This window comes from Mus musculus, chromosome X (assembly GCF_000001635.26).
Source record: "Mus musculus strain C57BL/6J chromosome X, GRCm38.p6 C57BL/6J".
Lineage (NCBI taxonomy): Eukaryota > Metazoa > Chordata > Mammalia > Rodentia > Muridae > Mus > Mus musculus.
In genome coordinates, this window is record NC_000086.7 from 53,428,751 (window position 1) to 53,441,201 (window position 12,451).

At 42.2% G+C, this 12,451-nt stretch overlaps 1 protein-coding gene across 1 annotated transcript in view; it reads left to right on the forward strand.

Moving 5' to 3' along the window:
• The first annotated feature begins 6,167 nt into the window (after positions 1-6,167).
• The window catches only part of Etd (embryonic testis differentiation), an 8,659-nt gene continuing 2,375 nt past the window's right edge, over positions 6,168-12,451 (forward strand). Inside the window, exon 1 of the mRNA NM_175147.2 lies at positions 6,168-6,310. The gene's annotated coding sequence lies outside the window, so the exon portion shown is untranslated. The remainder of the gene's footprint in view (positions 6,311-12,451) is intronic.

Sequence of the window (12,451 nt, forward strand, 5' to 3'; positions counted from 1 at the left end):
CTTCTCAGAGCTAGAATTACTAGCATGCACTATCATGCCCAGCCTTTACGTGGGCACTAGCAACCAAACATGGATCCTCCTGCTGCATGCTAAACTCTTTACTGACTGAACTATCTCGCCGGCCCTTATCCATGCCTTTTGAAACCTGGTCTATATAGCCTAAGCTGGCCTGGAATTGCTAAGTGCCCCAGGAAGGATGGCCTCAACATTTTCATCAATCCTCCTGCCGTAGACCACATCATGTTAGGATTGCAAGAATGCACCACCAAACCTGGCATTTATTATTTCTGACACTATGGCATTGAAGCAAGGGGAAGAAGGTATAGTGGAGCAGAATGGACCCAAATCACAAGCCTTCATTGTTTCTCAGGTACTAGCACCCTTAGACGGGTCTGGCAGGAGTTCACATGGGATTTAGCATTTTCTATCTTGACAGGCCAAAACTCATGATGACAAATATCCTTAAAGAGCCTGTCCCATAATCCCTAGGGAGTAGATAGTTGGAGAGGAAGGACATTACTTTTAACTTCTATCATAAACTAGCAGAAGGAACAGCTCAGGCTGGAGGTCCTGGCATCTACATGGAGGCTCAGGCGATCTTCCCCATTTCTCACTTCTATAAACCCATGTGTATCAATTTAACACAGTGCACATTGAAGTACTGTAGACTAGGTGACTTAAACAATGCAAAATTGTTTTGAAATTGATTCCTGTTATGTGACCCACAGTGGCCTTGAGCTCACTGTGGGGCTTAGATTGCCTCAAATACCCAATTCTCTTGCTCTGGGTTTCTACATGCAGGCATTATAGGCACAAGCCAGGGGTGTGGTGGTTTGAAAATGCTTGGCCCGGGGAGTGGCAATATTAGGAGGTGTGGCCTTATTGGAGGAAGTGTGTCACTGTTGGGATGAGACCCTCCTCCTAGCTGCCTGGAAGTCAGTCTTCTCCCAGTAGCCTTCATATGAAAATATAGAATTTTCAGTTTCTCCTGGTCCATGCCTTCCTGGATATTGGCATACTGCCTTGATGATAATGGACTGAACCTCTAAGCCAGTCCCAATTAAATGTTGTCCTTTATAAGAGTTGCTTGGTCATGGTGTCTCTTCATAGAAATGGAAACCCTAATGAAGACACCTGGCTAGAATTTATTTTTGTATATATGGGATGTCCAAGATGAAGGTCTAAGCCAAGGTGATCTCTCTTACAAACTTGTCTTGGTTTCTCTCCAGACAATCTTCTCTGTGTATGGATCTGTGTACTACTTCTCCTCCTCACCTGTCACCAGACAAGGCCACCCTAATGATTGCCAGCATCTCCAAATAGAGCCAGAGTTTGAGAAGACTCATTTACATTTGATTTTAAAGGGATACAGTTCACCTGCTTAACACATGGGTGCGGAACTCCAAAAGAGCTCACTGGATGCTAAGGGGCCTTCTAGGTTAAGCTGTGTATGCTAAAAATCTAAAGGCCTGTCTCTAAAAATAGCAACTGTTTGATCTTTAAATCTGTGTGAAGTTTTGTTCACTAGACCTAGTGTAGGTAGATGTACAGACAAATGAAGTCATGGGTCTGGATTCCTCGACGTTCTGCCCACTGGGCTTTTTTCCCCCACACACTTTGTAGGGCTTTATTTATTTATTTATTTATCTATCTATCTATTTATTTATTTATTTATTTATTTATTAAATTAGGTATTTTCCTCATTTACATTTCCAATGCTATCCCAAAAGTCCCCCATACCCTCCCTTCCACACCCCTACCCACCCACTCCCACTTTTTGGCCCTGGCATTCCCCTGTACTGGGGCATATAAAGTTTGCCTCTCCAATGGGCCTCTCTTTCCAGTGATGGCTTACCAGGCCATCTTTTGATACATATGCAGCTAGAGTCAAGAGCTCAGGGGTACTGGTTAGTTCATAATGTTGTTCCACCTATAGGGTTGCAGATCCCTTTAGCTCCTTGGGTACTTTCTCTAGCTCCTCCATTGGGGGCCCTGTGATCCACCCAATAGCTGACTGTGAGCATTCACTTATGTGTTTGCTAGGCCCCAGCAGAGTCTCACTAGAGACAGCTATATCAGGGTCCTATCAGCAAAATCTTGCTAGTATATGCAATGGTGTCAGCGTTTGGAAGTTGATTATGGGATGGATCCCTGGATATGGTAGTCTCTAGATGGTCCATCCTTTTGTCTCAGCTCCAAACTTTGTCTCTGTAACTCCTTCCATGGGTGTTTTGTTCCCAATTCTAAGAAGGGTCTTTGTTCTTCTTGAGTTTCATGTGTTTTGCAAATTGTAACTTATATCTTGCTCCACTATGTTCATAGCAGCCTTATTTATAATAGCCAGAAGCTGGAAAGAACCCAGATGCCCCTCAACAGAGGAATGGATACAGAAAATGTGGTACATTTACACAATGGAGTACTACTAAGCTATTAAAAAGAATGAATTTATGAAATTCCTAGGTTGGACCTGGAGGGCATTATCCTGAGTGAGGTAACCCAATCACAAAAGAACTCAAATGATATGTACTCACTGATAAGTGGATATTATCCCAGAAACTTAGAATACCCAAGATATAAGTTACAATTTGTAGGGCTTTTCTTCCACACACTTCCCACCAAAGGACCCTTGGTATTTTCTCTGTAGCCACTGAACTGGATTAGGGTGAGACTGCTTGCTTAGACTTTGCATCTACTTCTTTTGTAGAACCTTCTAGTTTGTATAACTGAAATGCTTCATTTTACCCTTTTATTTTTGAGATGTGGTCTTATGTAGCCCAGTGTGGCCTCAAACTCACTGTGTGAGTGAGACTGACTTTAAAGTGTTGCTCTTCCTGTCCTTGCCTCCTGAGTGTCAGAATTGCATATCTGTGCCATTACATTCAACATTGTGACTGATATTTTTTTAAAGAAACTTTGATAGCAAGTTGGGGAGATAGCACAGGCAGGACTCTTGTACAGGGTGTCATGTATTTCAGGCTGAGCCTTGAACTCATCACATAGTCGAGGGTAACCTTCAGCTTCTCACTCTCATGCCTCCATCTCCTGGGCATCTGTGTTTGTTTGTTTCAGTAGTAGGGATAAAACCTGTAGTCTTTTATGTGCTAGTCAGACAGTTTATATCTGAGAAACATCCCTAGCCTAGGCCATGACTTCTTGCATCTTCAGATTACATAGGAAGAAAGCAGTTTCTGGGAACTCATTTATAAAGGTATTCATCTCATTGAGGAAGGCAATACCTACAACTTCCACAGGCTTTACTTCCTTATCATGTCTCACTGGTAATTTTCTTCTGTACTTATTGCTAATTTTATATGCAGGAGTAGGTAGACTGGAAAATACTAAGAATCTTATCATCAGGTTGGTATTCTCCAAGTGGTACTATAGGTGACCTTCTTATTTCTAAGACATCATACTTTCAATAGAGACATTGTTTTGCCTTCCACCGAGTGAGATACAGTGGCCTCTTAAATTCTCCAGCATAGAGATATGAGGCACAATGAGCCTAAACCCCAGATAAACATACTCCCATGGGTCTGGCAGTAGGCAAGAACATAACTACTCTCAGTATGTATCCAGTGAAATCAAATTCAAACCCCATCATGTTGTCCAGGTCTCTATACCAATATGGAACAATCATCATCATTCTTTGTTTCAATAGCAAGTAAAAGAAACTCTTGATGAGTGGTTACATGCGAGGGGCTGCCAATGTGGCTCGGTGGATAAGGACACTTGGCATCAAGCCTAAACAACTGCATTCCATCCTCAGAACCCACAGTGAGAATAAATTCCTTAAAGTTGTTTTTTTGACACACACACACTGAATGAATGAATGAATGAATGAATGAATGAATGAATCAATGAATCAATGTCAAAAAACTTTAAAGGAGCTAAGCGCATGCATAGTATTATAAATGTAGCAATTAGAGTTCTAAACTACTACTCTTCTAGGAAGGACATAGCCATAGTTACTTGTCCTAACTACGTGTAAAGCTTGAATGTTCTACCCTGGGGTTATATCCTCATTGATATTTGCTCTGCAATCTGGATTACAGCATCCATCCATCAGACTACAATTAGACATTTCCATGGCCAGCAAAATGTCTCTGGGCAAAAGGTAGCTGCTTGCCAACCCTGATGATCTGAGTTCAATTTCTGGAACCCACATTGTGGAAGGATAAAACCAACTCTTATTTATCCTCTGACCTCCAGGGATGACATGCAGCACATATGTTCATGTGTATAATTATATCAGGTATACACACACACACACACCGAACCACACCACAAAAATTAATAGCAAGGTGTTTGAAAAGGTAATCTCTAGTTCAGCCACCAGATGGCAGAGCTGTACAAGTTAATAGCTTCTGTAAGGAAAGTGTGTTACCTTTTCATGATACACCTGAACCAAAGATCAAATGTACCTGACATATGCTACCTTAGATAGACACTAAGAACACTGCATTAGTTTCTTATGTTATTTTGCATTTATTTTAATGTAATTAAAAATCTAAAATATATACTTACCTGCACAAAATCTTGTTTCTTCTTTGTAACAAACTCCTGCGAAGGTCTTTTCAACATCCTAAGTATTCTTTTATGACATTCTTTTCATTTTCTTCCTTTGGAAATGTCATATATGTAAATAGTGTGTCTTGAACATTTTTACCCTTAATTCCTTCCTCCCAACCCCTCAGGGAACCTCAATTCCCTCCTCCAATTCTCCTCAAGTAATCCGAACCTAGCATGCCTCTCCTTCCTTGTTTCAAGTTTTTTTACCTTTATTAATTTATTTTGAATGAGGCTGAGGTGAGATATTCCACAGCACAAGCATAAAGGTCAACCTGGGAAAGTGGTTTTCGCCTTCCGTTGTACAGGTCTTGGGGTACAATTTAGATTGTCAGACTTTGAGCATCTGTCACCCCAGCCCCTTTAAAAAAGATACTTTTATTAAGTTTTAAATTGTGTATATATATTTGTGTCTGTGTACAGGAGTGCAGTTACCAGAGAAAGCCAGGAGAAGTCAGAAGTGTTAGATTCCCTGGACCTGGAGTGAAGCTATCCAATATGAGAGCTTGGAATTGATCTTGTGGGTACCCAGAATGGAGTTCAGATCTCCTGGAGCTTGGTCCTCTGTAAGAACAATATATGATCTTAACTAACCACTGAGCCATTTCTCCAGGCCACTCCCCTTTTGAGACAATGCCCTAAGTAGTCCAGGTTGGATTCACTATGTAGCTGATCTTGAGCTCCTAAGCCTCATGCTTCGACTTTTGCAAGTGCTAGAAATATAAGCCCAAGAAACCATGCTTGGCTATAGGGCATTCTTTTCTAATACTTAATTATTACTGTTTTTTTTTAAATGTAAGGTCTGTGATATAGGTTGGTGGTAGAGCCCTTACAAGCACAAAGCCCTGGCTTTATTCCCTGGAATCCAGTGTGTGTGTGGGGGGGGGAGGGAAATCCCAGGAAGGATGTTGCAGAGGGATTGTGAGTTGGAGGTTAAGTCTGAACTATACAAGAAACTTATCAGAAATCACTAACAATAACAGTCAAAACGTACAGGCAATATGTAAATTGTTGTGTTTAAATCATTTTGCATGTCAATAATGAACTCCTTGGCTTAATGTACTAATTACTAAAGGAGGGAATGTAAGGACAATGTAATTTTTTGGCTGGGGCTCACATTTTCAAGTGGTATTCAAGACAGAACGACCAAGATACTCCTAGCAGCCCTGGGGAAGGTTGCTGAGCATGCTCTCTCCCTTGAGATATTATTCCAACTTTGGAAGTTTGGAAGCTAAGAAAGCAATTGCACCTCTTCAACAATCAAACCTAAGGGGAACACCAGGCTTGCATTTTTGACCCCAAGTGTGCTAAGCACGGCAAGCCAGAAGTGAAGGAAGCAGGTATTTCTATTCTCATGTTGGAAGGCCATGAGGGCTGGCCAAAACCAATCTAAACTGATAAGCCAGGAGTTGTGGAGAAATGCTGCAGAGGCAAAAAATGGGTTAGCACAGGATTGGTGGCTCTTGATCAGTATGCTCTCCTTGAGCTCTTCAGCTACTGTGTTTCTTTGTGTGTGAAGGGGAGTGGATATAAAGGGAGGAGTACAAGACATTTGCATCCCTAGTGCTGATATCCTACATTCTGAAAAGGACACATTTGGAACAAATGTGAACAAAAGGACACATCCCACATCCCACATCCCTCTCTCCCAGAGGGCGATTCTGGAACGCTGAGGTTTGTTCATACTGCTTCTTCTCTCACCGCACAACAAGACTACAGGTGCAGACGGACACCCAGAGCCAAGGTAAGCTTATTGGAGATGGAAACAGAAACAATCTCTTTGGCCCCTAAACAGAACTGGGCCCATCTTCCTTGCTTGCATAGAATTGACAGTATATCGCACTGTGAATGCCTCATTGAGGAGCAATTAGAATAAACTAGGAAGTCTTTCAGCTGATGCACGTTTTTTTTTTTAACAGGACCTTTTGGTGCCCCCAAAGAACTAAACCCACACCTGCCTCTAAGGAAGGTACCAGGCTCCAGTGGTCACTGAAGTTAACTTGAGATAGTGGCTCTGAGTTCTTTGTCTCATGTCAATGAAAATAAAAGGTGTTGACTCTTGTAGGAGTATGCAGAGCAGAAACAGACTTTATTAAGAATTATTTAAAAGTAAAAGATGGAGGGAAAGATAGATTACTCCTTAAAGTAGGAAGAGTTTCCAAGAAAGGAAATGTCATCGAGCTCCGTTGTCTAGGGATTTTTATAGGACCATGGCAGAAACTGGACAAAGATGGTGGTAATCTCTGCTGAGATCAGCTAATTCTGTGGGCTCTCATAGACCATGCTCTATACATCTCCTTATGGCCCAATTTCTGTTCAGATACTGTCCATCTCGTTAGGGGTAGTTGAAGCCCCTCCTATTCATCACTGAGTAGCTTTGTTAATTATTGACCTTGACTGTATGCTGTTAGTCATTTGGCCAACTTTACTACCCTCTGAAGTTGGACGTGTCTTATACTAGACTAAGTTCTTTTTGGACTCACATTACATAAGCAGTTTGGGGCTTTACCTCATCAGAGAGCTAACTCTTTCATAGCTGCCAAGGCGTAGCTGTGCTGTTTCTTGATTACACCACATTTGGCTCCTCAACTATGGAGGTATAAGGTGGCCTCTTAAGCAAGAGCTTTTTAGAAACCATCCTGGTACATTCTAGAGGTCTGCCCTGGGTTTGTTTTCTCTTGCAGTTAAAGAATTAAGAGGCAGCTAAAAAAAAAATCTCAAACATGACAGGCAGGATCAGGGAGAATCTCAGACATACAGATAAAGTGAACAGATGAAAAATACCTTTAGGCCGGGCAGTGGTGGCGCACACCTTTAATCCCAGCACTTGGGAGGCAGAGGCAGGCAGATTTCTGAGTTCAAAGCCGGCCTGGTCTACAAAGTGAATTCCAGGACAGCCAGGGCTATACAGAGAAACCCTGTCTCGAAAAATCAAATAAATAAATAAATAAATAAATAAATAAATAAATAAATAAAACCTTTGTTAAAGGTGAAAAAGCATACACACACACATTCACACACTCACATACAGACAAGTACACACATATACAAACAGAGGCAAAGACCCTCCCTGGAAAGTACAGGGTGCTGAGGAAGCTGAAGTCAGACCTTTCCTGGAGGCCTGGGGGTTGTAAGGTTCTTTAGTAGGCTTGAATGTAAGGATGTAAGGCCTTTCCCCATAATTTAGAGTTGGTCAATGTAAATGAAGAAAGGGAAACTGATAGGCCCACTGCTTTGGGTAAACGCATCGTGGTTTAGCCTGGATCAGTCTGCAGGGAACCCTCTGACAGGAGAAGAAGCCTACCAGGCCTTTGTTTTAAGTTGACAAGCCTTAATGAGGAGGGTAAAGAAGAAGCCAGAAGTTTGTCATCTTTATTATCTACCCCTGGCCCTTTTCCTGACTGTCAACTCATCAGGGATCTAAGTCCTAGTTCCTCAGTTCTTACTTCCATTTTAGTCTTCTATAATGAACTGCATTAGGAACAAGAAGATGAAGCTGGGTGGTGGTTGTCCACCTCTCCACACTTGAGAGACAGAGGCAGGTGGATATCTGAGTTCAAGGCCAGCCTGGTCTCAGCCTACACTGCAGAGGGGGTTCCAAGACAGCCAGGGATACACAGAGAAACACTGTCTTGAACCCACCCCCAAAGAAGAATAGGAAGGAGGAGGAGGAGGAGGAGGAGGAGAGACTATTGTTCCTCAAGGACTTTCTGGGAGGAGGGAATAAATTGGTCTTCTATCACTGGCCCAAAAGCCCTGTCCTTCCTTTTAAGAGTTAGGCTTAGTTATCGCATATCCAAATACAAGCCTTCTTATTTATTGTGATGGTTTGAATAGTAATGTCCCCTGTAAGCTCATATATTGAATGTTTGCTTTCCAAGTTGTTGGAGATGTGTCACTAGGGGGTGGGCTTTGAAGTTTCTAAAAGTCCACCAGTCTCTCTCTCTCTCTCTCTCTCTCTCTCTCTCTCTCTCTCTCTCTCTCTCTCTCTCTCTCTCTCTCTCTCTCTCTCCTTCCCTCCCTCCCTCCCTCCCTCTCCACTCCATGGATCAGGATGTAAGTTCTCAGCTATTGCTCTAGAATCTGCCTGCCACCTCTCTCTCCAACCTGATGATCATGACTAATTCTCTGAAAGTATTAGCAAGCCCCCAATTAAATGCTTTTGTCTATAAGTTGACTTTGTCATGGTGTCTCTTCATAGCAATAGAACAATAGCTAAGATATGCATCTTCCTTATTTTCCAGGCCTTGCTGTGTTATCCCATAATCCTCATTTTAATTGCAGCTTCTGACTTCATGTCAACACAGATAAGCAACTTGAGGTTTTTACCATTTTCGTCTTCTCTCATCTATTGAGAGTGAGTTCTTGCATCATAACACAGATCCTGCCATCACTCTTTCTTTTTTATGCTAATTGTTTATTGTTATATGTAAGTACACTGTAGCTGTCTTCAGACACACCAGAAGAGGACGTCATGTCTCATTATGGATGGTTGTCAGCCACCATGTGGTTGGTGGGATTTGAACTCAGGACCTTTGGAAGAGCAGTCAGTGCTCTTAACCACTGAGCCATCTCACCAGCCTGCCATCACTCTTTCTTAACTTTCTAAGCATCCCAAAGACAAAGGGGAGAACTACGGAGCTACCTATACTTTTAAAAGATTATCTCGGATATGATTATTACTGTATGGGTCATCAGAGACTGGCATTTTGTCTGGAAGAATCCATTAAGGTGGGAATAATTTTTCTTTTTGGGAGGGGGTGGTTCAAGACAGGGTTTCTCTGTGTATCCCTGGCTGTCCTGGAACTCAATTTGTAGACCAGGCTGGTCTTGAATTCAGAAATCCCCCTGCTTCTGCCTCCCAAGTGCTGGGATTAAAGGCATGCACCACCACGCCCAGCTGGGAATAATTTTTCATACCAGCATATTTCTCTTAATTGCTCTTGAAAAGTCTCAGATGTTAGGGATCAAGGGGACACCAAGATGGACTGTTTGGGGGTAAGAAGTTTATTACAAAAGTTATTATCCAGCCATGGTGACACACACACATGTTAATTCCATAACTTGAGAGGCAGAAACAGGAGTATTTCTGTGTGACCAAAGCCAGCCTGGTATACATAGTGAGTCCCAGGCCAGCCAGGGCTACATAGTCTGACTCTGTCTCAAAAAAAAAAAAAACAAAAAAAAAAACAAAAAACAAAACAAAAAAAAAAAAAACGAGTTATTGATGCCCTGGACAGACAGACAGAAAACAGCATGGCAGAGGCTTTTAGGAGCAGAAATGGAAGTCTCTTATAACATTATAAGCATGCAGGTGGTTTTACAACTTGAGCCTGCATAGATTCAGAGTGTAGAACAGCCATTTGACGTTGTAGATAAACTCAGTGATATCCTGTGGGTACAAGGTGGATATTCTGGATTACTATACCTAATCCTTTGCTAGTGATGGCTGGAAACTTAGTAGCCTCACTCGACTGGGGAGCAAAGGCAGTTAGAATACAGGATTTTATATTATGGTTAGAGAAGCTATTTTCCACAGAGCAAAGGTTCTACAACCATCAAAGATGTGCTTCATGTTCAGGAGGATAGGCCATTGGCCCATGAACAAACAGTTCAGATCCCACTTGCATTAAGATGTCTAGCAGAAGCCGGGCGGTGGTGGCCCATGCCTTTAATCCCAGCACTTGGGAGGCAGAGGCAGGAGGATTTCTGAGTTCGAGGCCAGCCTGGTCTACAAAGTGAGTCCCAGGATAGCCAGGGCTACACAGAGAAACCTGTCTCAAGAGTTCAGTCATCTATTTGTCTATATAGCATCACTACAAGACAGTACATCTTCATAGACCTGCAGAGATGTGCTCAAAGGGTTGGGCTAATATGTAGTGATTGTGTGCATGTATATGTTTAATAACAACAGGAAAAACATATTAATAGCAGGAATCTTTCCTAAAATGAATTCTCTTACAGACTTGTCCAATGAGAGTGAATCTGTCACAGATTATATTATAATCCAAAGCAGACCATCTCAGGAAGATCACCTGCTAGTCATTAGCTTGCTCTATTATGGCTCCTGACAGATGGTACACTGTTAAGTGCTTTTAACCAGCCAATTATTTTAAGGTAGAATGCAACCATCTAAGTCTGCTGATGGGAGACAGAGTAACCGAAGCACTGGTGCCTCTTCCTTATATTTTTGGTTGTGAGCCTAGCCTTTAACGGCTGAGCCATCTCTCCAGCCCTTGGTGCCTCTTCTTTAAGCAGCTGATAAAAAGGTGTGATTCCTATAGCTAAGAGACTATGTTTCTGGGTTCAAAAGGTAGACCCACAGCAATCCAAGGAAGTGAGTGCCTGTACTCAAATGTTCAGATATGGACTATGATGCTTCCTGCCTCCTGATATTGATCTGGTCCATGTCCTGCTGATTCGGCACTACATGCCTGCAGTGGTCTTCCAGTGGGGCTATTGGTCTCCATGCATTTCTCCACCATTTCATTCTCCCTTGCCTGCCAGAGCGGACACATTAAAATACAAACCAGATGCTTAAATCATTCCACATATTTTTATTTAAAAAAACATTTCAGTATTTTTATGCTTGTGAGTCTGGGTGTAGATAAAACCTTAGAGTACAGATAGCCTTAAATGGGAGTTACAGGCAGTTATGAGATGTCTGACAAGGGTGCTAGAAACTAAATTTAGGTCCTCCTCAAGAGCAACAAGCCCTTTTTAACTGCTGTCCCATCTCTCCAACCACCAACCTCTGTACTCTATTTCAAACTAAATGTGAGCTCTCTATTCAGCCAGGCAGGCCTGTGTGGCCAGGGATATTCCTGCTTCTCTAATGCATCACCAATCATACTTTGTGTTTGTAGCTTCCTATGAGACTCCTGCTCCTCCCTTTGGACCATCTGTTAGAGGAAACTTCCAGGGTAGGTTCCTGTATTAGCTAGGGTTTTACTGTTGTGAATAGACACTATGACCAAGGCAACTCTTTTTTTTTAAAGATTTATTTACTTTATTTATATGAGTACACTGTAGCTGTCTTCAGATACAACCAGAAGAGGGCATCAGATCCCATTACAGATGGTTGTGAGCCACAAAGTGGTTGCTGGGAATTGAACGCAGGACGTCTGGAAGAACAGTCAGTGCTCTTAACTGCTGAGCTACCTCTCTAGCCCCTCAAGGCAGCTCTTATAAGGACAACATTTAATTTGGGCTAGCTTATAGGTTCAGAGGTTCAGTTCATTATTACCAAGACAGAAGCATGGCAATGTCTAGGCAGGCATGTTGTAGGAGGAGCTAAGAGTTCTACCTCTTGGTTGTCAACTTGACTATATCTACAATTAGCTAAAACCAAAATGTCTGGGCACACCTGTGGGGGATCTGTTTCTTAAGTAAATCATTTGAAGTGAGAAGACCCACTTCTAATCTGGATCTTTGAGATGGGAAGATAGATCTTTAATCCAGATCTTTTGAGGCAGGAATATCCACCTTTAATCTGGACCACACCTTCTACTGGCAGCCTATATTAAAGACATGGAAGAAGGAAACTTGTTCTTTGCCAATTAGCTCTTACTTTTGCTAGCAAGTCCATTCCTTTACTAGTCTTAGAGCCTACTTTTTTAGGTTCCTGGCCTATACTGAAGACCAGGTGAGACATTCAGACTCAGGAAATGAATAACTACTAGATTTTTGGACCCTTTGTAGACAGCCACCATTGGACAAGCTAGACTACAACCTGAAAGGCATTCTAATAAATACCCTTTGTATATATTCCGTTCCTTTAGAGAACCCTGACTAATACAGACTGAGACCTGGGCCCCTCTATTAGGCATCTGTGTCTAAACTCCCTCAGTTTTTGCATGGACTGAGTGAGATGTTCAGTGTGGGG